The sequence below is a fragment of the Anser cygnoides genome, chromosome 10 (assembly GCF_040182565.1).
Source record: "Anser cygnoides isolate HZ-2024a breed goose chromosome 10, Taihu_goose_T2T_genome, whole genome shotgun sequence".
NCBI classification, from domain to species: domain Eukaryota; kingdom Metazoa; phylum Chordata; class Aves; order Anseriformes; family Anatidae; genus Anser; species Anser cygnoides.
In genome coordinates, this window is record NC_089882.1 from 2,163,757 (window position 1) to 2,184,650 (window position 20,894).

Below are 20,894 nucleotides of genomic sequence, written 5' to 3' on the forward strand. Positions count from 1 at the left end.
AACAGCGCTGGGCGGCTGGGGAGTCTCCGCTCCATCACAGCACGCAACTTTCCCTTTTCAGTGTCGCCGTTTTATAGCATCCAAGTTCGGCTTGTCAGGACTTGTTGAATCTTCTGAAGCTGTGCAGTTCGTTCTGTTTCTTTCAATGATCATGCGTTGTGCTCGTGTTCAAGGGTAGTAAAGCAGCAAACAGTATTTCACAGAGTCTTTGTTTTACCAAGGACGTTTATCCAACACCCCCTCCCCACTATCTACTTGCTTAGTCTTCCCCCTCAACAAGGTCGTAAATTGCAAAACCTTGTCTTCTCAGCAGATTCTCTGAATTCTTTTTAAAGACAATGAACAAACACCTGCTAATTTATCACAATCCCTCCTTTTTCTTTTTCTAACATATTTTGTTCATTGATGAATTTTTGAAGCACTTGTTTGCTCAATATTAAAGTTGCTGCGTCATCCTCCTCCTGTTCAAGAGATTCATATTTCGCACACACAAGCATAAGTTGAGCTGCCTCTAATCGGTTTTTTACAATTGTGATTATTTGATTGAATATACGTGGTCCAAAAGTTAGTGTAAATATGAGCAGCAACAAAGGTCCTGCTATAGCTGATAGCAGTGTAGTGAGCCAAGGTGAGTAATTAAACCAGGATTCGTACCAGTTTCGGTGGGCTTCATTCTCCCTTTTTCGTTTTTCTAGCCCTTCTCTCAATTTAGTCATTGTATCCCTCACCACTCCAGTATGATCAGCATATACACAACACTCCTCTCGTAGGGCTGCACACAATGCTCCTTATTGTAGAAAAATCAGATCTAATCCCCTACGATTTTGTAGTACTACTTCAGATAAGGATCGCACAGATTTCTCTAAAGCTTATATAGATTGCTCGATACGGGCCAAATCCTCATCTACAGCAATGCGTAACGAGGTAAATTCTTGGCTTTGTTTTACCAGAGAGGTAATTCCAGTTCCGGCTCCTGCAGCCCCCAGAATCATCAGAGTGGCTAAAGTAAGAGCCGTAATAGGCTCTCTCTTCCTTAAGTGGTTTTTTGCCATAGCATGTTGGATGTACATATACTCCTCAGAATGGTAAAGAATCCTTGGGATAATTACTACCTGTACACAGAAATCATGAGACGAGTTGAACAATTTCAAAGATAACATGGAGTCACCCCCAGAGACGAACATACCCATCTGGTGTTATCTGCTGGTATTAACCATTTTTCTTTGTCTAATTGTGTAACATTTTCTGTAATATTGCATAGATGGAACTTCTCACCAGGGACCGTGCCTACGCATCTGCCATTCCCAGTTACTTCCGTTAACGTTATTGCTACATCCCTTCCCCAATTGCATTGAGGGGGATCGGTTTCGTTTGAACGGGTGGTCTCTCCCAGATCCCCAATGGCGTCGTAATATGGGGGCCTTATATCAAGACATAACCAGCAAGGTCTAGGCACGTCTGGATTTGTTTGATTCAACAACTGATAACTAGCATTCACGATTCTCCATATGTTATTCCCGGTCACCCCTTCATTTCTAATCCCGTACTCCGGGTTTACTGATTTATTAGCAACCTCCAGTGGTTTAGGGCTATTAGGAGTGTCCTGGTTCCAGTTAGGACAGAGTTAATTTTTCCTCATAGTAGCTGGTAGGGTGCTATGTTTTGGATTAGGATGAGAAGAGCGCTGATAACATGCTGATGTTTTAATTGTTGCAGAGCAGTGTTTACACCAGGCCAAGGACTTTTCGGCTTCTCGCTCTGTCCTGCCAGCGAGCAGGCTAGGGGTGCAGCAGGAGCTGGGAGGGGACAGACCCTGGACAGCTGACCCAAACTGGCCAAAGGGGTATTCCATACCATCTGACGTCATGCTAAACAATATATAGGGGTGGCTGGCCGGGGTGGGGGGCCGGCTGCTCGGGGATAGGCTGGGCATCGGTCAGCGGGTGGTGAGCAATTGCATTGTGCATCACTTGTTTCTTACACATTATTATTATTAATACTATTATCATTATCACTATTATTACTATTGTTATTATTATATTCCTGTCTTAATAAACTGTCTTTATCTCAACTCACAGGCTTCACTTTCCCGTTTCTCTCCCCCATCCCAGAGAGGGAGGGGGGAGGGTGAGCGAACGGCTGTGTGGTGTTTAGCTGCCAGCCGGGTTAAACCACAACAAGGAGTTAGCATTCTAAAAGCTTGTGTAGGCTGAATCCTCAAAACACTCCCCGACAGTTTCTGATTTCGTCCCACCCGTTGGGGACTCTTCGTCTCTTCCTTCTTTATATAGATGATGCCTCCCCTATCAGTCCCCCAGCAGTAGTTATCTGCTGAACAACATGGTGATCTTCCCATCTAATCAGGCTCCATTTAAAAGGTTTGTGAGGGTGCGCAGACCCAGGAACAGTGTAAACAATCGTACCCATTACTATGTATCGCAAAAAAAAAAAATGGCTAGGGCCCATTTTCCAGAGTTCTTTACCTGGCCACGTAATTCCCCACCGTTTCACTCTCTGCCTCGCTTGTCGGTTCGGTTGCAGCGAACTACAAGGTGCAGGTTCTTCTCGGCAGCAGCAGTGTTCTTCAGGGGAGTTTTTCAGGTAACCGCGACCTTTTTCTGATCAAACAGGGTCCCCTCTCCTCCTTTTTACGATACATAGACAGTTAGACCATACTTATCGAGTTCGTTTCAACGTGAGCTTTAAGTCATCAGGGCCTGCGACCACTTCCCATTCGCTTTTCTGGATCGGTCCTTTCACGCCACTGGCATGCGTTCACCCCTTCTCAGCCGTCCGGATAGCCGTCTCTGTGATAAGTAAAACAACATAGGGGCCTCCCCACCGTGGTGTTAAAGACATTTCTTTCCATGTCTTAATTAGAACCCTATCTCCAGGTGGTATCCTATGGATTGCTATATCTAGCCACCAAGCCTTTCGCTTGCAACTCCCTCCGTCGGTTCATAAGCTGTATTAAATAAGGTTTTAATTGGATATCCTGTACCTGGGGATCAGATGGCATCTCTAAATCATAAGGCATACCATACAGCCTTTCAAAAGGTGAGATTCTGACATCGGCTCGGGGCTATGTCCGGATATTCAATAGTGCAAGCGGTAAACATTTCACCCAGGAGGTCTTAGTCTCTATCATAAGCTTTGTTAGTTGCTTTTTAATTTCACCATTCATTTGTTCTACCTTTCCCGAACTCTGAGGATGCCAGGGAGTGTGATATTCCCATTTAATTCCCAGAGCCTTCATCGTGTCTCGGGATACCTTTGACACAAAGTGTGGGCCTCGATCAGAGTCAATTGCTTCTATTACCCCGTATCTGGGTATGATGCTTTCTAATAATATCTTTACCATGGTTTGAGCTGTGGCCCTTGCCGTAGGGAATGCTTCAACAAAGTTTGTGAGGTGGCCTACAATAACTAATAAGTATCTATATCGCCCCGTTTTTGGAAGTTCAGTAAAATCTAATTGAATCTTTGCAAAAGGTCGATGTGCCAATTCTCGTCCTCCTCCCGGGACCCTTTTTCTCATGTGTTGAGCATTTACCCTCCAACAAGTTACACAATCATTTACGATCCTCTTTGCTATATTATAAATCCCTATACACATATAATATGTGGCAAATTGATCCACCAACACCTGAGTACCCCAGTGCGTCTGTTCATGAAATCTCCGTAGCACCCTCATAGCTACTGATTTTGGTAACACTTCCCGTCCATCAGGCAGTACCCATTTCCCTTTATCGTTTGTTTTTTTTTTTTTGGAACCCCCATTTGTGTCATCTTGTCTTCTTCTGTAATAGTGAAACAGAGTAAGGGGAGGGGAATGGGTCCATTCGACCACAGGGAGTTAGTCGGCCTGCACTTGTAGCAGTTTTTATAAGGCGGGCTTTCTTCCTCAGAACAATTGCATTCAATCCCATCAACTCCCCATTCACTCCACAATCATAACATGGAAATTCCTTTAAGTCTTTCCCACAGTATTAAGTATCATATTAAGCACTATTATATATTATGTTATTAATTATTATATTAATTATTATATATTAACTATTAAGTATAAGTATTATTTCCCACAGTCTGGGCAAACTTCCTTCGTTCTTATAATTCTTCTACTCATTAATGCTGCCCTTTTTGCCTCCTGATCTGCTCGATTATTACCCCTAACCTGAGGGGTGAGGCCTTTTTGATGCCCTTTTATATGTACTACGGCAATTTCTTTGGGCTCTCTGATAGCTTGTAAAACCTGGGTAATCAATTCCTGATGTATTAAACCCTTTCCTTGTGAATTGATGAGCCCCCTTTCTTCCCATATTTTACACAAATGTATGTACTACCCCATAAGCATATTTTGAATCTGTATATATTGTACCGCTTTTATTTTTCAGCAATTTTAGGGCCCGCAATATGGCATATAGCTCGCAAGTTTGGGTGTACCAGCTAGGACTCAAAGGTCCAGATTCCACTACCTCAAAAGTTTTCCCATTTACTAACGGGAAGGTTTACTACCTTCCCTGGGGCACCTGATAAGCAGAAGAGAAAGCAACCACAGCAATAAAAGCCACTGCACCCTCAGGACAGTTACTCTCATCCCCTCCTTTACCTCAGCCGCTTACCTACCCCACACGGCAGATGCTTCCACCCGTTCTCTGAAGCTACCTAGAGCACCTCTAAAAGAGAAAACTGGAATTTACTCTATTTGATGTAGTAAAGTAAGTGCAGCGACAACCACACCCCAAAAATAACACCTACCTCTGTTCATCACTCACCAGCGTCACTCCAGAGGTAGCTCGGGTCGTGACGTCCTGTACTGCACACTGCGTTTCAGCCTGAACAAAGGAAAACACAGTCAGAAGACAAACATTCAGCTGACAGCATTAGCACCCATCCCTCAACAACAGAAGTCACCCCATATTTAATGTTTTCGTTTCAAAACAACAGTCCACTTGCCTCTGTACCTGCAAGTTAGATCCAAGCTCGAAAGGAACGGCCACCATCACCCATGCCACCTGGGAACACAGAAGGACAAAATGACCGCTGTGCTTGCAAGCCTCCACCTGCCACATTGCTCCTCTGTCCCAAACAGCCTCACCTCAGACCCTCAGAGGGAAACACCTGAATGTCTTCCCTTTGCTTCAGATCAGGGATCACCAGGCTGATAGAACTCTCACCTTCCCTCACTGCTCCGTGACACGGGGATTTCCCTATCCAAGACTGCACGAAGCCCCTGCAGAGACAAGAGAAAAGCACACCCTGAGGCACCTCACAGCCACAGCGTACCTGCTGCAATACCTCTCTCTTCCCAGCTCCTTTACTTCAGCTGCTCACCAGCTCGAACTGAGATTCTTCGCTCACAGCGCCGCGGCAAACTCTGCCCGGGCCACGCAACACACACTGCACAAGCTACGTTGTTTAAGACACACGAGCTGGAACATTCCTGCCCAACAACCAGTGGCATCGCACAGGAAGGATGCCGCACGCTCCTAGAAACCAAACCTACCAGTCCTGAACAGCTCCCCTGCCAGACAATTCCCCACCTCCTCCTGCCAACCATGCTCAGCACACACACTATTTGGCCTTAAAAAAAAAAAGTAATAACATACACACACAAAAAAAACTACTGAGCTCCACAAATGCCAAAAAGCCATGCACACACAGCAGCCCCAGCAGGGGTATTCACAGACTTACCCTTTACAGATGAAAAAGGTAACTCTGATACGACCCTGCTCAGTCTCTTGGTAATACTGCGCCTATGTGGTCAAGCCTCTTGCAGTGTGTAATCAAGCTCTTTTTAGTCCTCTGGAGAGTTACACAAGTGTGTAGAGATTCAAATATAACCCAAAACCACAAGTGGATCCCACCATCCCAAAAACAAGTGAGCCAGCAACCTCTGCTAAATATCCCTCTAGTAAGTGATTTCCAAGCACTTAAAATCTAGAAATCCATAGACTCCAACCTGCCCAAAGAACCCTGCAACTGACTGAAGGAAAAACAAAGCACTTACCCTAAAGAGCAGCCCAGGCACAATGAACTCCCTAATGGCATACCTGGGGCTCATATACCATTTGGCCCCGCCCAGCACCCAAACCCAATCACCTGGGAAAGGGGAGGGGCAAAGCACAAGAAAGTAGAAAGAGCACAAGCAGCACAGCAGCTGTGGGGGTTTTTTTGGTGTTTTTTTTAGTTTTGTATTTTGTTTGTTTTTTGTTTTTCTTTTTTTTTTTCTTTAATCTGGTTTAGCTCAATAGCATGCAGACTGCAGACAAGAGAACTGGGGTGATTCTAGAAGCAACAATACCCATGCTTTTGCTGCAGCTTTGAATATTGAAAGGACAATATGACCAAGCAAGTAACTGAAATTTTTTCTGCTGGAATTAGTTCAAACCTTTATTTATATACAAAGAAAAATCTGGGAGCATAACAGATTACATGCCAAAAAAAAAAATCAATTCCATGTAATAACATCACTCGCAGCATAAATCACGTACTTGAGTAGGCTATCTGAAAACCAAAAGGCTATGCTGATGGGTCAAAACACACTACAGGACAATGGAGCCTGGCCCTCTGCTGCACCAGCTTAAATCCTATCCCTACACTCACCAAGGTGCAACCCCAACCCAAACACAGACACACCATTTCAGGCTATACGGGATGGGGCTTCAGGCACCGCTTCACCTACTGAAGAAGACCACCATCAGGAGCTGCCACGCCAGACCACCTTTTTCCTCTGAAACACCTTTCTCAGGAACCAAACAGCATTCCAGTGACCTGCTTTGCTCCTTTTCCAAAGACTACCACAGTCCGCCTTGCCTCTGGCACCTGATAAGCAGAAGAGAAAGAAACCACAGCAGCACAAGCCACAGCACCCTCAGGACAGTTACTCTCATCCCCTCCTTTACCTCAGCTGCTTACCTACCCCACATGGCAGATGCTTCCACCCATTCTCTGAAGCCACCTAGAGCACCTCCAAAAGAGAAACTGGAATTTTACTCTAATTGATGTAGTACACTAACTGCAGTGATGGGCACGAAAATGTGCCCAGATGGCAGCAATCACAGACTTACCCTTTACAGATGAAAAAGGGGACCCTGCTCAGTCTCTTGGTAATACTACCGTGCTTATGCGGTCGAGGAACCGTACCCCACCATTTCTTAAAAACGAGTTAGCCGGCAACACCTCCTAAGCACGCCTCTATTACCTGAATTCCAAGCACTGAAAATCTAGAAGGCTGCTACGTCTAAAGACTCTACAGCCACACAAACCACAGGCAAAAGCTCCAAAACTATAACGAACTGTCCCTAACCCTGAAAAAGACTACCCCTTACAGGCCTACTGCTGCTCTTTTCAGACACATGCTTACACAGGGAGCTTCGATGATACTTATCTCCTAAACCCTGCTCCATCACTTTGCCACCAAGGTTGTAACTTTGATAATATTTGACGTATAATATTTGACATACAGGCAAAGACTCACAAGTAAGCCCCGCAATTCGGCAAAAATCATAAGGGACCCAGAACCACAAAGTAAACACACAAAGTAACACTGCCATCCTATCCGTAAACATGCTATAACAATTACTCACCTGAAGAAGAGCTGCATGCAATACAGGCACCTATTACTAGATTGGTTTACTCTAACAGATCCTACCAGTTGTTACCTCACAAAGATGGGCGTACCGGTCTCTACTTGGAAACGCATCAGTCCATAGACTCTTAACCACCTAAAGAAACCTCCAACTCACTGAAGGAAAAACAAAGCATCTACTCTAAAGGGCAGCCCAGGCAGAATGAGCTCTCTGATGGGATGCCTGTGACTCAATGACCACTAGGCCCTCCCTGGAACCCAAAGCCAATCACCTGGGAAAGGGGAGGGGCAAAACACAAGAAAGGAGAAAGAGGAGAAGCAGCAGCTGTGGTTTATTTTTTTTTTGCTTCAGCTTTGATTATTGAAAGCTTTTCTCCTCTACAACTCCTGTCTCAGGAACCAAACAGCATTCCAGTGACCTGCTTTGCTCCTATTCCAAAGACTATCACAGCCCACCTTGCCTGTGGCACCTGATAAGCAGAAGAGAAAGCAACCACAGCAGCAAAAGCCACTGCACCCTCAGGACAGTTACTCTCATCCCCTCCTTTACCTCAGCTGCTTACCTACCCCACATGGCAGATGCTTCCACCCGTTCTCTGAAGCCACCTAGAGCACCTCCAAAAGAGAAACTGGAATTTTACTCTATTTGATATAGTTAAAAAAACTGCAGTGACAACCACAACCCAAAAATAACAGCTACCTCTGTTCATCACTCACCAGCGTCACTCCAGAGGTAGCTCGGGTCGTGACGTCCTGTACTGCACACTGCGTTTCAGCCTGAACAAAGGAAAACACAGTCAGACCATGAACATTCAGCTGACAGCATTAGCACCCATCCCTCAACAACAGAAGTCACCCCATATTTAATGTTTTCGTTTCAAAACAGCAGTCCACTTGCCTCTGTACCTGCAAGTTAGACCCAAGCTCGAAAGGAACGGCCACCATCACCCATGCCACCTGGGAACACAGAAGGACAAAATGACCACTGTGCTTGCAAGCCACCACCTGCACACTGCTCCTCTGTCCCAGCCAGCCTCACCTCAGACCCTCAGAGGGAAACACCTGAATGTCTTCCCTTTGCTTCAGATCAGGGATCACCAGGCTGATAGAACTCTCACCTTCCCTCATTGTTCTGTGACACGGGCATTTCCCTGTCCAAGACTGCATGAAGCCCCTGCAGAGACGAGAGAAAAGCACACCCTGAGGCACCTCACAGCCACAGCGTACCTGCTGCAATACCTCTCTCTTCCCAGATCCTTTGCTTCAGCTGCTCACCAGCTCGAACTGAGATTCTTCGCTCACAGCACCGCGGCAAACTCTGCCCGGGCCACACAACACACACTGCACAAGCTACATTGTTTAAGACACACGAGCTGGAACGTTCCTGCCCAACAATCAGCGGCATCGCACAGGAAGGATGCCACACACTCCTAGAAACCAAACCTACCAGTCCTGAACAGCTCCCCTGCCAGACAATTCCCCACCTCCTCCTGCCAACCACGCTCAGCACACACACTATTTGGCTCTCAAAAGAAAAAAAAAAAGAACATACACACACAAAAAAAACAACTGAGCTCCACAAATGCCAAAAAGCCATGTACACACAGCAGCCCCAGCAGGGGTATTCACAGACTTACCCTTTACAGATGAAAAAGGTAACTCTGATACAACCCTGCTCAGTCTCTTGGTAATACTGCACCTACGTGGTCAAGCCTCTTGCAGTGTGTAATCAAGCTCTTTTTAGTCCTCTGGAGAGTTATGCAAGTGCCTTCATACGTCTAGAGATTCAAATATAACCCAAAAACACAAGTGGATCCCACCATCCCAAAAACAAGTGAGCCAGCAACCTCTGCTAAATATCCCTCTAGTAAGTGATTTCCAAGCACTTAAAATCTAGAAATCCATAGACTCCAACCTGCCCAAAGAACCCTGCAACTGACTGAAGGAAAAACAAAGCACTTGCCCCAAAGAGCAGCCCAGGCACAATGAACTCCCTAATGGCATACCTGGGGCTCATATACCATTTGGCCCCGCCCAGCACCCAAACCCAATCACCTGGGAAAGGGGAGGGGCAAAGCACAAGAAAGTAGAAAGAGAGCACAAGCAGCAGCAGCTATGTTTTTGTTTGTTTGTTTGTTTTTTCTGGCCTAGCTCAACAGCATGCAGACTGCAGACAAGAGAACTGGGGTGTTTCTAGAAGCAACAATCCCCATGCTTTTGCTGCAGCTTTGAATATTGAAAGGACAATATGACCAAGCAAGTAACTGAAGTTTTTTTCAACTGCAAGCAGCTCAAACCGTTGTTTTTATACAGGAAGAAAAATCTAGGAGCATAACAGATTACACACCAGAAAAAAAGATCAATTCCATGTAATAACATCACTCGCAGCATAAATCACGTACTTGAGTAGGCTATCTGAAAACCAAAAGGCTATGCTGATAGGTCAAAACACACTACAGGACAATGGAGCCTGGCCCTCTGCTGCACCAGCTTAAATCCTATCCCTACACTCACCAAGGTGCAACCCCAACCCAAACACAGACACACCATTTCAGGCTACACGGGATGGGGCTTCAGGCACCGCTTCACCTACTGAAGAAGACCACCATCGGGATCTGCCACGCCAGACCACCTTTTTCCTCTGAAACACCTTTCTCAGGAACCAAACAGCATTCCAGTGACCTGCTTTGCTCCTATTCTAAAGACTATCACAGCCCACCTTGCCTGTGGCACCTGATAAGCAGAAGAGAAAGCAACCACAGCAGCAAAAGCCACAGCACCCCTAGGACAGTTACTCTCAACCGCTCTTTTACTTCACCCACTCACCTAACCCCCGAGGCAGATGTTTCCATCTGCTCTCAAGCCACCTAGAGCACCTCTAAAAGGCAAAATGGATTTTTATTCTACTTTTTGTAATAACTTAACTGCAGTGACAACCGCACCCCAAAAATAACTGCTACCTCTGTTCATTGCTCACCTTGCCTGAGGTAGCTCAGGTCGCAACGTCCTGTATTGCGCACTGCATTTCAGCTTGAACAAAGGAAAACACGGTCAAAAGATAAACATTCAGCTGCCAGCATTACCACCCACCCTTCAACACCACAGGTGACCCTATATTTAATTTTATCATTTCAAAAGAGCAGTCCACTTGCCTCTGTACCTGGAAAGTAGATCCAAGCTCAAACGTGGCCACCTGCAAGGCTGGGGGGGGGGGCATTTGGCAGCCACCTGCAAGGTGGGGGGGCACCTGGCAGCTTTGCTCTAACAGACCCTACTGGTTACCTCAAAAAGATGGGCTTACCGGTCTCAATTTGAAATGCATCAGTCCATAGGCTCTGACCCACCTAAAGAACCCTGCAACTGACTGAAGGAAAAACAAAGCCCCTACCGCCAAGGAGCAGCCCAGGCAGAATGCCTGCCCTAATCATGTGGAAAATGGGAGGGGCCGTGCATGAGAAGAGATAAAGAGAGCAGGAGGAACAGCAGCCCTGGTTTTGGTCTGGCTTAGGTCAACAGCGTGCAGAGTGCAGCACAGGCAATCAGCCTGTTTCTCCTGAAAGACTTACCTTAGCTTTGGTGAAGGAAACTGACCGGGCTGACAACCCTCTCACCTTTTTGCACCACTCCACAACATGGGGAATTCACCTCTCCACAGCTGCACGAGGGAACTGCAGAAACAAGACAAAGCACACCCTGAGGCACCTCATAACCACAGCCTACCTACCTACTGCAATACCTCTGCAATACTTATACCTCTCTTCCCAGCTGCTTTACCTCTGCTGCTCTCCATCTCCAAATCACATTCTTTTAACTGTCACACAGAGCGGTGGTCCTCCAGGTGCCATAGAGCAGCGCCATTATTTTTTTTCTTTTTAAATTTCAGAACAGCTTCCCTTCAAAACAGCTTTCCGCTTCCCTCTGGAAATGGACAGTAGGTCAAGCCAGTCACCGAGTTGCCAACGCAGAGCTTCACAGTTCCAGAAGGTGCTCTTTCATTCGACCGATTCCTCAGAAGTGTTACCTACCACTAGCAAAAGCAATAAACAGACTGCAAACAGGCACTGCCACATTTGACAAACTTCATGTTTTTAATTTTATCATTTCAAAACAGCAGTCCGCTTGCCTTTACATCTGAAAAGGCAGATCAAACCAATCACCAAGTTGCCGAACAAGAACTTGACAGTTCCAGAAAGTGCTGTTTCCTTTGACCGGCTCCTCCTAAGGTTTACCTACTGCTGGAAAAAAAGAAAAAAAGACTCTGTGCCAGCTGCCCTTAAGTACTCACCCAGAGCTTGAGTATTCGCCCAGAGACAGACCAGATGTCTTTCCCAAAAGAGTCAGGACAATGTATTATTGCACTGTTGGACCACCATGTTAGCTACCATCACTAATTGCCAGGCAGGACAGCTCCAGGCCAAACACACACGTAAAAAGGCACACTACAAACATCATGAACAAAACATGGGAAAAGAATTACTTTTCATGAATTACTTTTTCAAGAATTACTTTTACATGTCGTCTCAGGGAGGAAGCAACTACCCTGAGCAACGTGCCCTTACCCACTAGGAAGCTGAGCGGCAATGTGAAAAACTACATTTCCCGGCATGCCACGGAAACCAACATGGCCGGCAGGAAGCTCAAAACCCAAAGACCACAACTCCCGGCATGCTGCGGGGCACGAAGCCTGGCAGTTGCTACAGCGCATGCGCATCTCCTCCGTCTGCAGTACCTCCCTTTCGCCAGCAGGTGGGAGCAGAGAGCCACGCGTCACCGCAGCGCCTCTTCGCCTACAGCACCGCCCGCTGTTCGGCCACCAGGTGACACCAGGCGCCGCCGCGCCACCCTGCTCCATGCATGGGCGGAAACAGAACGGCAGGCACGGCTTCCCAGGACGTCTGCTCGTTAAGGGAAGCGGCGGGAGCCGCGTGGAACACCACACAAGAACGGCAAGAAAAAGCATCCCGCTCCACGGGCACTGGGGAAGTAACTGCCCATCCTAAAAGGCCCCGTGCTGAGCCGCAACGTGAAACTACAGTTCGCAGCATGCTCTGGAAACCAATGTGGCCGATCAAAAGCCCGGAGCCCAAAGACCACAACTCCCGGCATGCTGTGGGGCAAGACGCTCCCAGCCACCTGACCCAGCTGACGCCCCGCCCCAGAGTCAAACCCGTGCTTTCTGATCCGCCGCCTACTACCCCAGCCACGGGTCCCGCAGGACCCAGCCGCCCCAACACCCTTCCCTCCCCTCTGCCACGGACGCCCAGGCCCTCCCTCACCTGCTGCTCCGCAGCAGCCACAGCCTAGGTCATGCTCGCCAATCACTCCCTCTGCGCAGACCAGTCCCAGCACACCTGGCCCAGGGAGCAAACACAGCACAGGCCTACCCCCACCATTGCTGCCCTTGCCCCCCCCCCGCCTGCAGCCTCCCCAGCAGGGTGGCCCCCACACCCAGGTCGCTTGTCTGTGTCCATTGGCTCCCCCATGGACAATAAACACGGGGCCAACACCCCAGCCCCTGCCCCCTCCACACCCAGGAACCTGCACCTAGCAGCACGGCCACAGCCACTTACAGTGTCCACAAACACAGAGGGCAGCACAAGCCAGAAAGCAAACTTTATTAAACTCTTACGCAGGACTCCTGGGAGGGAGACTGCGGCAGAACTCCCTGCCCAGACATTCTCCCCTTCCCCTGGGGGGCTGCGGGGCTCAGGCATCCAGCAGGTCCATCCGTCCGTCTCAGCATCCATGCCCTGGGGAACAGCTGCCTCCTGCAGAAATGGGCTGTGAGGCACAGAAGGAGGAAGAAAAAGGAAAAGGGCACAAGTGGGATACAAGCAGCAAGAGAGGAACTGGGTGGACAGACAGACAGCAGGGCAGAGGGACAGAAGAACCACCGGGGGGGCAGGGAGCGGGACAGGGGTGATCAACGGGGTTGGACAGAGAGTCCAACAGAGGCACAATTGCGACAGCCAGGATGACCGAGAGTAATAGCAGTTTTACTGACATCAGACAGCATTAGTTTGGGATGAAATCAGAGTTTTGGTTTTTGGATCAGAGATGACTCTGTTGAACAGTCTCTGCCTTTCCAGTATTTGAAAGGAAAAGGCATGAGGATAAGCACACAAGTATGAAGCTATTATTACCAACAGAGATGCTGGAAGTAGGCTTCTCAATATCGCTTCTGGTACTTGTGGAGTAATTGCCTTAAGTAACTAGGCAAATTAAACTAATATTCACATTTTAAAGAAAATGTGCAGCATTGAAAAAGCTTTCAGGGTGGAGGGTAGCTGCGCTACCTAAGTGTTCCCTAGGCCTCCAACTTTACATGCTATTGCACTAGGGGAACTTGGTGTGCTGACTCTAAGGAACAGTACAGAGCGTAGAGCAGAGTGGAGACACCACGGATAGGCTCTGTGATGAGACGGGGACCTGATGCTCTTATGCACACCAAGACTGATAAGCTGCATGTTTACCATCCTTGTGAGAAAAATCTCAAATAATTTTCTTCAGACAGGATCTTCTGTGAAGCTATTTTATTCGTGATTGCAATGGCGGGCATCCTGTCAATCAGGAACGCATTTTAGTAAACAAATCATAACCTTTTATTCCCTATTACCCGACGCCTGATCACCTCCCCTGTTTCCTCATTGGCTAAGTACTACAGGTTCACAAGCTACTCGACGCTCCTCTATACCACGTATGTACAATTTTTGTGTTTTTTCAACCCTTTAATTTCTCCTTTCTTATGTTTTGAGAACTTTGTGATCTTTGTTTTACTGTTCTCACACTGCTCATCTTGTTTTTCTCAAGCTTCTACCTTATTTTGGAACAGTGAGGCCTTCTACTGTCCACTTATCTACAGGTGACCCATTCGGTGATAAACTGGAGCTGATTGATACAGCGGTGCACTAAGGGTTAAGAAGAAGGTTACTCACAGGCATAGAGTGGTAACCAGGCTAGAATAAGAGAAAGTGGGAACCAGTAAGAAGTTGCTAGGCTCGGACGGGCCTATAGAGGGCTATGCATGATCAAAAGGAATGCACTAATCAGAAGTCTGTAACTACGCACGCTAGCTGCGTGCAGTGCATGTAGCTGGTTCAGAAAGCTATATAATATCTGGCATTGGAACAATAAAGGGTCTCCATTTCTCGACTATTTTGGAGTCTGTGTCCTCATTCCCTTCACTTATCTACTTAGCATTTCTCCTTATTATGACTACACGATTACCTTGGAATACAGAAAAGTAATTCTCTACTGCAAAAACACAACTTTGTTTCTCACACCCTGAGCCAACCACCTGTCATGGTTTTGACAGAACGCTGTACTCTAGTGAACTTTTGCTCATTATATCATCACTATAATACCAAACCACACCTCCATCCCAAAAGCTCCATGCCTCCAAGCTGCGACCGCCCCTCACTGAGCACACGCTCTGAATTTCTCAGACCCCTATAGCTTTAAACGAAAGCAAGAAAACTTTACAAATCATAACCAAGATATGCCTGACTAGAGTCACTCAAGCTCCACCTAAAAGGGACAGAAAATAATCACAGAGTCATAGAATATCCCGAATTGGAAGGGATCCACAAGGATCATCGAGCCCAACTCCCGGCATCACACAGGTCAACCCAAAAATTCAGACCATATGACTAAGTGCACAGTCCAAATGCTTCTTAAACTCCGGCAGACTTGGTGAAGCGACTACCGGCCTGGGGAGACTGTTCCAGTGCTCAACAACCCTCTCAGTGAAGAACCTCTTCCTGATGTCTAGCCTGAACCTCTCCTGCTGCAGGTTGACACCATTCCCACGGGTCCTATCACTGGTCTCTAAAGAGAACAGATTGGTGGATAATGTAAATTGGCTTAAGTGAAAGGGGATGTTAGGGAAGATACCATCACGAAGGATACCTTTCTGACTTCCGGGATCAGTCGACGGGCTGAGCCTCTCTTCCCCCCGCACTGGGATGTCGTGGGGTAAGATCTGAATGCTTGGTTGTACCAGGCGTCTCCGTAGAAACTCAGAAATCTCTAGAGCCTTTGTGCCTTTTAATGCGTTAATAGCCAGGACGAGTACCCGTGTATTTCATGCGTGCTCGCTTGCTTTTGCGGACAGTGAATTTATCGCCGGCAATTCCAAAGAACCTGTGTCCCTGTTGCTGTAATAAACTGCCCTTCGTTGCATTGTTCCTAGCTGTGACAGTTCTCATTGAACACAACTAGAGCGAGGGTGTCCTACGTTATTGGTGAATCCGTGACCGTGGTAGTTCAGTACCCCGAATCCGACCAGACCCGTAACAGTTAGTCAGCTACGCCCCTTAACACGACAGTATTTCATAGAGAAAAACATTAAGCCTAAGATTTCTCATCCCTAAGGCCTTAGGGGGGCAGGCCGAGAAGGAACCAGAGATGCTTAGTATGTCTCCTGAGAATCGCAGCTTACAGTTACTACACGTCTTCTGGTCTCATGGGATGAGGCAGAGGTATAATTAATTCCTTCTCCATCTCTCTCTAAAGAGTTTTCCTCCTATCTGTGACAAAGGAGAAAAATGTTATGGTCGTGGAAGTCGTTATACAAAGCCACACTCAGTGAATTCACTATTACAGTTAAGATCGTTTTTAATCGAAAACACCTCAGCAGCAGTGTTACCACTGCAAACATAGCGCTGCACAAAAATTCAACTCAAGATAAAGGAAAGGGCGAGCTAAAAGGACAAATGACGTGACCGAAGGCATCTTCAACAACCATCTGGTAGATGGTTGTCCACAGCCCTTGGATTCCATGGTTGTCTTCCCTGCCAAGTGAATCCTGGAAGAACAAGAAAAGATACACAACATGTCCACAAAAACTTTTGGGGAGGCTACTGAAAAGAAAAACAAAAAAATAGAAACAGCATGCAGCTAGTACGTCAGTTTTGTTAACAGAGTAACATTAACATACTAGAAATTTCCACATTCTATGTAGCCCCAAGGTGGTGCTGGGTACATCCACTGATATTAATGGGGTGGCACAATGTAAGAGATAGTTAATAGACAAGGTACACCTGAGGTGCACAGATTGCATATTCCATGCGACAAAAAAGGCACAGCTTGGCACCCAGTTTGGATCAGCTTGTGTATGAGTCTGCTGATACGTGAGTATATACAGCAAGCAGACAAGTCTTTTACTCCACAGACTCAGTTTCATTTATGTATATACATACATATACATATGTGTATGTATCTCTCTCTCTCTCTCTCTACATATATATATATATAAACAAACAAACGTTGGGAACTTCATAACCACTTGAATAACAATCATTAGCTATGCCTACGCTGAAAGCCAGGACTATGCCTAAGTGATTAAGTAAACACAGAGTCTTATCTGTGAAATGCTGAAAATGCCCCATAACCACTGGGGGGCTTATGCACGGTGTACATAATTTTTACGCAAACATGCATCTTAATACACAAAGAGGAGGGGTGAGGCGGACAAAGGTTTTAGGGACGCGTCAAGACCAGAACAGCCACTGGGCAATCGCTCAGATGTGCAAAGCTCAGCTAAAACCTGCACAAATCCACCAAAAGAAGGAGGCTACCTACTTGTCTGCTTAAAATAACCTCTACAAAGAACGTATTACAAAATCAAAAACGAAACTATCATCCAGCAAAGCAAACGTCTGGAATACAATGGGCTAAAACTGACAGCTGAGGTTTGATTCTTTAGCAATTTCAAAGGTCTTCAGATCCTACCTGACTTCTCGTGCATGGTGGCATTGCAGCACAGAAATGAGGGGAGCGGGAAGATCGCAACAGGCCAAACGCGGTGCTGAGCTCCTACAGGAGCTGGTGGGATAGCACTGACAAGAGTGAGACAGGCTGTCAGCCTTCTGCACGAGCTGAAGAAGAGGAGCGCCAGTGTCCGAAGAAGCTGTTTCTTCTCATACTTCATTTAATACACACCGTCTTTAAATCCAGGACGTCTTCTTAGGGAAGAGATAAAGAAGTAGAGTTAGCGGCTCCAAGGACACTTTAGGATCTTAGTTCTTTCTATAGTTAGCTGCTATCCACAAAACCAAACCAGTTAAAATAGAGAGTTACATTAAAAATTCTTGATAATAACAAAAGTATGGGATTTAAAAAAAAAGACATGCACGGAAAAGAGGTTAAATTATCTCATTCGTTTCTCAATTCCGCCACAAACTCCACGCTCAGCTCCTCTTAACTCACTCACCCCACTTACCCATCCAAACACAGGGCGGACGCAGCAGTTCTCATCATTCTTGGTAAAAAGACAACATTTTCATGTTTGCTGTCAAATATCATCTCTTTCCAGCACAATTTCCTGCAAGCTATGCTAACTCCTCCAGGCTTTTTAATATATGCTAGAAACTTCACTGTTTTATATTAATGACCATCTCGGTGGAAGTCGCCGAGCTGCTATCTTTGATTCTGCTGTCTTCACAAATACAAATAAAACAGTACTTCAGCAACAATCTATGACAAACTAGGCAATACATGCATCTACCTCTTACATAAGAAAGGAAAGAATTTGTAGACAACATCCAGAAAGTATTACCTTGTTAGATATCAGAGTGGTGGGGCAGAATGACAATGCTACACAAGACTGTACTTACACTCCTGGGATTGCACAGGTTTGCTGGAATACAAAAACAATAAAGTAAGGTCACTATGCGGAACAAGTTCACTCACTCCATTATTACTGTGAATGACAAGAATATTTCAGTAAGCGTTCTTTTAAACCCATGGGAATTTTCAGATTTATGTCAATTTGGCTTCATGAAAACTGAAACTTGCAGTGCAAAGATCATTTATAAAAGCTGTAGCAGGTGAGCTTTTTAGGCACGGATTTTGTCACCTTTTTGGGTAATGTTCGTCTCTCTCCCTCATGACCCCCCTTCCCTCCCCTCCCCCCCCCCAAAAAAAAAACAAGAAAAAAGATTAAAGACCACAAACTGGGACTTCTCAGAGGTATGACTCCATTTTTCACCTTATACACACAGTTTCTTCGCTATGCTAAACTTTCACAATGACTGTATAATAGAGTCTTACTAATATTGTTTCTGTCTGTGAGTTTGATACTACTTCCCCAGGTTGGATGAAACAAGCATTTTTCATTGTGACGGACATCAAAACAAATAATGTCTCTCGTCAGCTATGGAGTCCTGCTGGCAGTATTACCAGCTCACACAGAATCCCATCTAGTTTTTGGGGTCCACCCCATCTATCCTCAGCAGTGGGAAGTTCTTCCAGAGGCAGACAGACTGTTATTCGTTCCTCAATGGAGCTGAGGCTCCGTAAGGCTTTGCTTTTTTCTTCCCTCACTCCCTCTTCTATTTCCAAGCTTTAACTTAAAAGCTAAGCTTGTGGGGCTGGGGGGAATCCCCAAATCAAATCCCAGCCCCAACATCCCATAGTCCCCTACTCTCAGGCCCAGCAATCTACAAATGCACACAATGCTACAGACTGTGGTGGGCAGGTCCTTCAGGGCAGGGATGTCGTCATCTTTTCAGGTGACGTTCAGCTCCCTGAAAGGGCTGAAATACCACATCCACACTCACTTCCCCTACTTGATTCGCACAGGTGTAGTCAGAGGAACAGGGCCACACCAGCACTCCCTGCTCACAAAGCTCACTGCCTACCTCCAGGTTTGCATCGTTTCCTTGTATTACTGTTAATTCTGACACATTTCTGCTATAAAAGCATATCTCAGTGGCATTAAACAACCAAATGCGTGGACTGTGCTGTCTGCAGTATTTTATCCCACACACTCCAATTACTTAATCAGCTGTTGAGCCCGTGCCTCGAGCAAGCATTTTGCTGGGTAACCATCTCCTAGTCTTGAGGGGACACGTGAGAATAATTTTTTCTTGGATAGTATTTACTTCAAATACTCCTGCCAGGCCAGTTTAAGGAATCCACAAATTCCACGGGAGAGAGGCTTGCCTAAATTGATTCTGTCTTTCTGATAATTTGCTCAATGGAGCATTTCTCCCTTCGGTATTTCTGGGGTAATGACAACGACTTGGATTTCAGAGAAGCAAGGTTTGAAAGGATAGGTAGTATCTTGAAATAGATCAGATTTCAGGAGTACAATCTCAATACATTCCAAAACCTAAATTCCACAATGCTGCTTCTGCAATCTGAGGGACAAACTCTTCTGCCACAGATGGGCAGGGATATCAGACCAGCGCATAGGAACACTTCAGGAGTCAGCAGAAGTGGTAACGAGAGCTGCATCACTCTGTGATAGATACCTGTGTCCGAACAAGCTTTCCTTCCGCTCACAGAGGAAAAGAGCTGGCGTCCTACAAAACGTCTCGCGTCTACCACTTTGGAGTGTTCTCAGTCAGCTTGTCTGTACTTCAACTTCCCTTTGAAGGAAGTACCAAAGTACATAAAAACCTCCTTCCGGTAGCTCGGCACTGACCTGCAAGCCAGCACCAGGAGAAGGGCTGTGTCACACTTCAGCCCGGAGAAGAGAAGGCTCTGGGGAGACCTCATTACTACCTTTAAACACGTATAGTGGACTTACAAAAGAGACAGGCAAGGACTTGTTACCAGGGCCTGTAGCGACAAGGCAAGACAAGTTTTAAACTGAAGGAAGATAGATTTAGATTGAACAAAAGGAAGAAGTTCTTCTCAATGAGGGTAGTAAGACACTGAAACAGGCTGCCCAGAGAAGTTGTATAGGCCTCATTACTGGAGGTACTCAAAGCTGGGCTGGATGGGGCTTTGAGCAACCTGACCTAGTGCAAGACGCCACTGATCGAGGCAGGGGGGATGGACTAGATTATCTTTAAGCGTCCCTTCCAACCCAAACCACTCTACGATTACGTGAAAGGAATTGCCTCCCAAGTCATTCTTGACTGACTACAATTAGCATTCTGGAAAGCCCTGCAAGCACTTGTTCATTATTTCTAGGGTAATTCTTAAAGCTGAAGCAGACCAAAGTTTTGTCAACAAAAGCCTTTCGGGAGACTACTGAAAGGAAAACCAAGCCAAACCAAAAAAACAGAAACAGCAAGTGGCTATTACATCAGTTTTGTTAACAAAGTAACATTAACGTACTAGGAATTTCCACGTTCTTTACCCTCCACCTTTAAAAGGTCACCCAATTCTGTCAGTGTTCACCATTAGCATTCTTTAAAACTTTCACATGGACATCTGAGAAAAACATTTCAAGTCCCTGTCATCGAGGGAGAAGAGGAAAAAAAATAGGGATGAGGGGGGAAGAAGCACAGCCATTCCTTTCCTCGGTAAGGTGAGCAAAAAGCTCAGGTGCTCAGCAAGAACATTCTTT

General features: G+C 46.2%; 1 protein-coding gene and 2 long non-coding RNA genes across 8 annotated transcripts in view; all 3 read right to left on the minus strand.

The window, feature by feature from the left end:
- Positions 1-2,366: 2,366 nt before the first annotated feature.
- Positions 2,367-5,600, minus strand: LOC136791661 (uncharacterized). 6 transcript variants are annotated; one of them, XR_010834052.1, is made up of 5 exons: positions 5,099-5,600; positions 4,965-5,015; positions 4,776-4,835; positions 4,627-4,676; positions 2,367-2,807 (listed from the first exon to the last, which is right to left on the minus strand). It is a non-coding gene; the product is annotated as an uncharacterized lncRNA (long non-coding RNA). The 6 variants fall into 6 exon arrangements; XR_010834054.1 differs by having other exon boundaries at positions 4,623-4,676; XR_010834053.1 differs by having other exon boundaries at positions 4,759-4,835.
- A 2,890-nt stretch (positions 5,601-8,490) lies between these two features.
- LOC136791662 (uncharacterized) lies at positions 8,491-10,886 on the minus strand. The gene is made up of 3 exons (XR_010834056.1): positions 10,569-10,886; positions 8,631-8,765; positions 8,491-8,548 (listed from the first exon to the last, which is right to left on the minus strand). It is a non-coding gene; the product is annotated as an uncharacterized lncRNA (long non-coding RNA).
- A 3,223-nt stretch (positions 10,887-14,109) lies between these two features.
- LOC136791632 (uncharacterized) overlaps positions 14,110-20,894 on the minus strand; it is a 39,425-nt gene continuing 32,640 nt past the window's right edge. The window contains exons 8-10 of the mRNA XM_067003368.1: positions 18,150-18,230; positions 17,324-17,556; positions 14,110-16,397 (exon numbers count right to left, since the gene is read on the minus strand). The gene's annotated coding sequence lies outside the window, so the exon portion shown is untranslated. The remainder of the gene's footprint in view (positions 16,398-17,323; positions 17,557-18,149; positions 18,231-20,894) is intronic.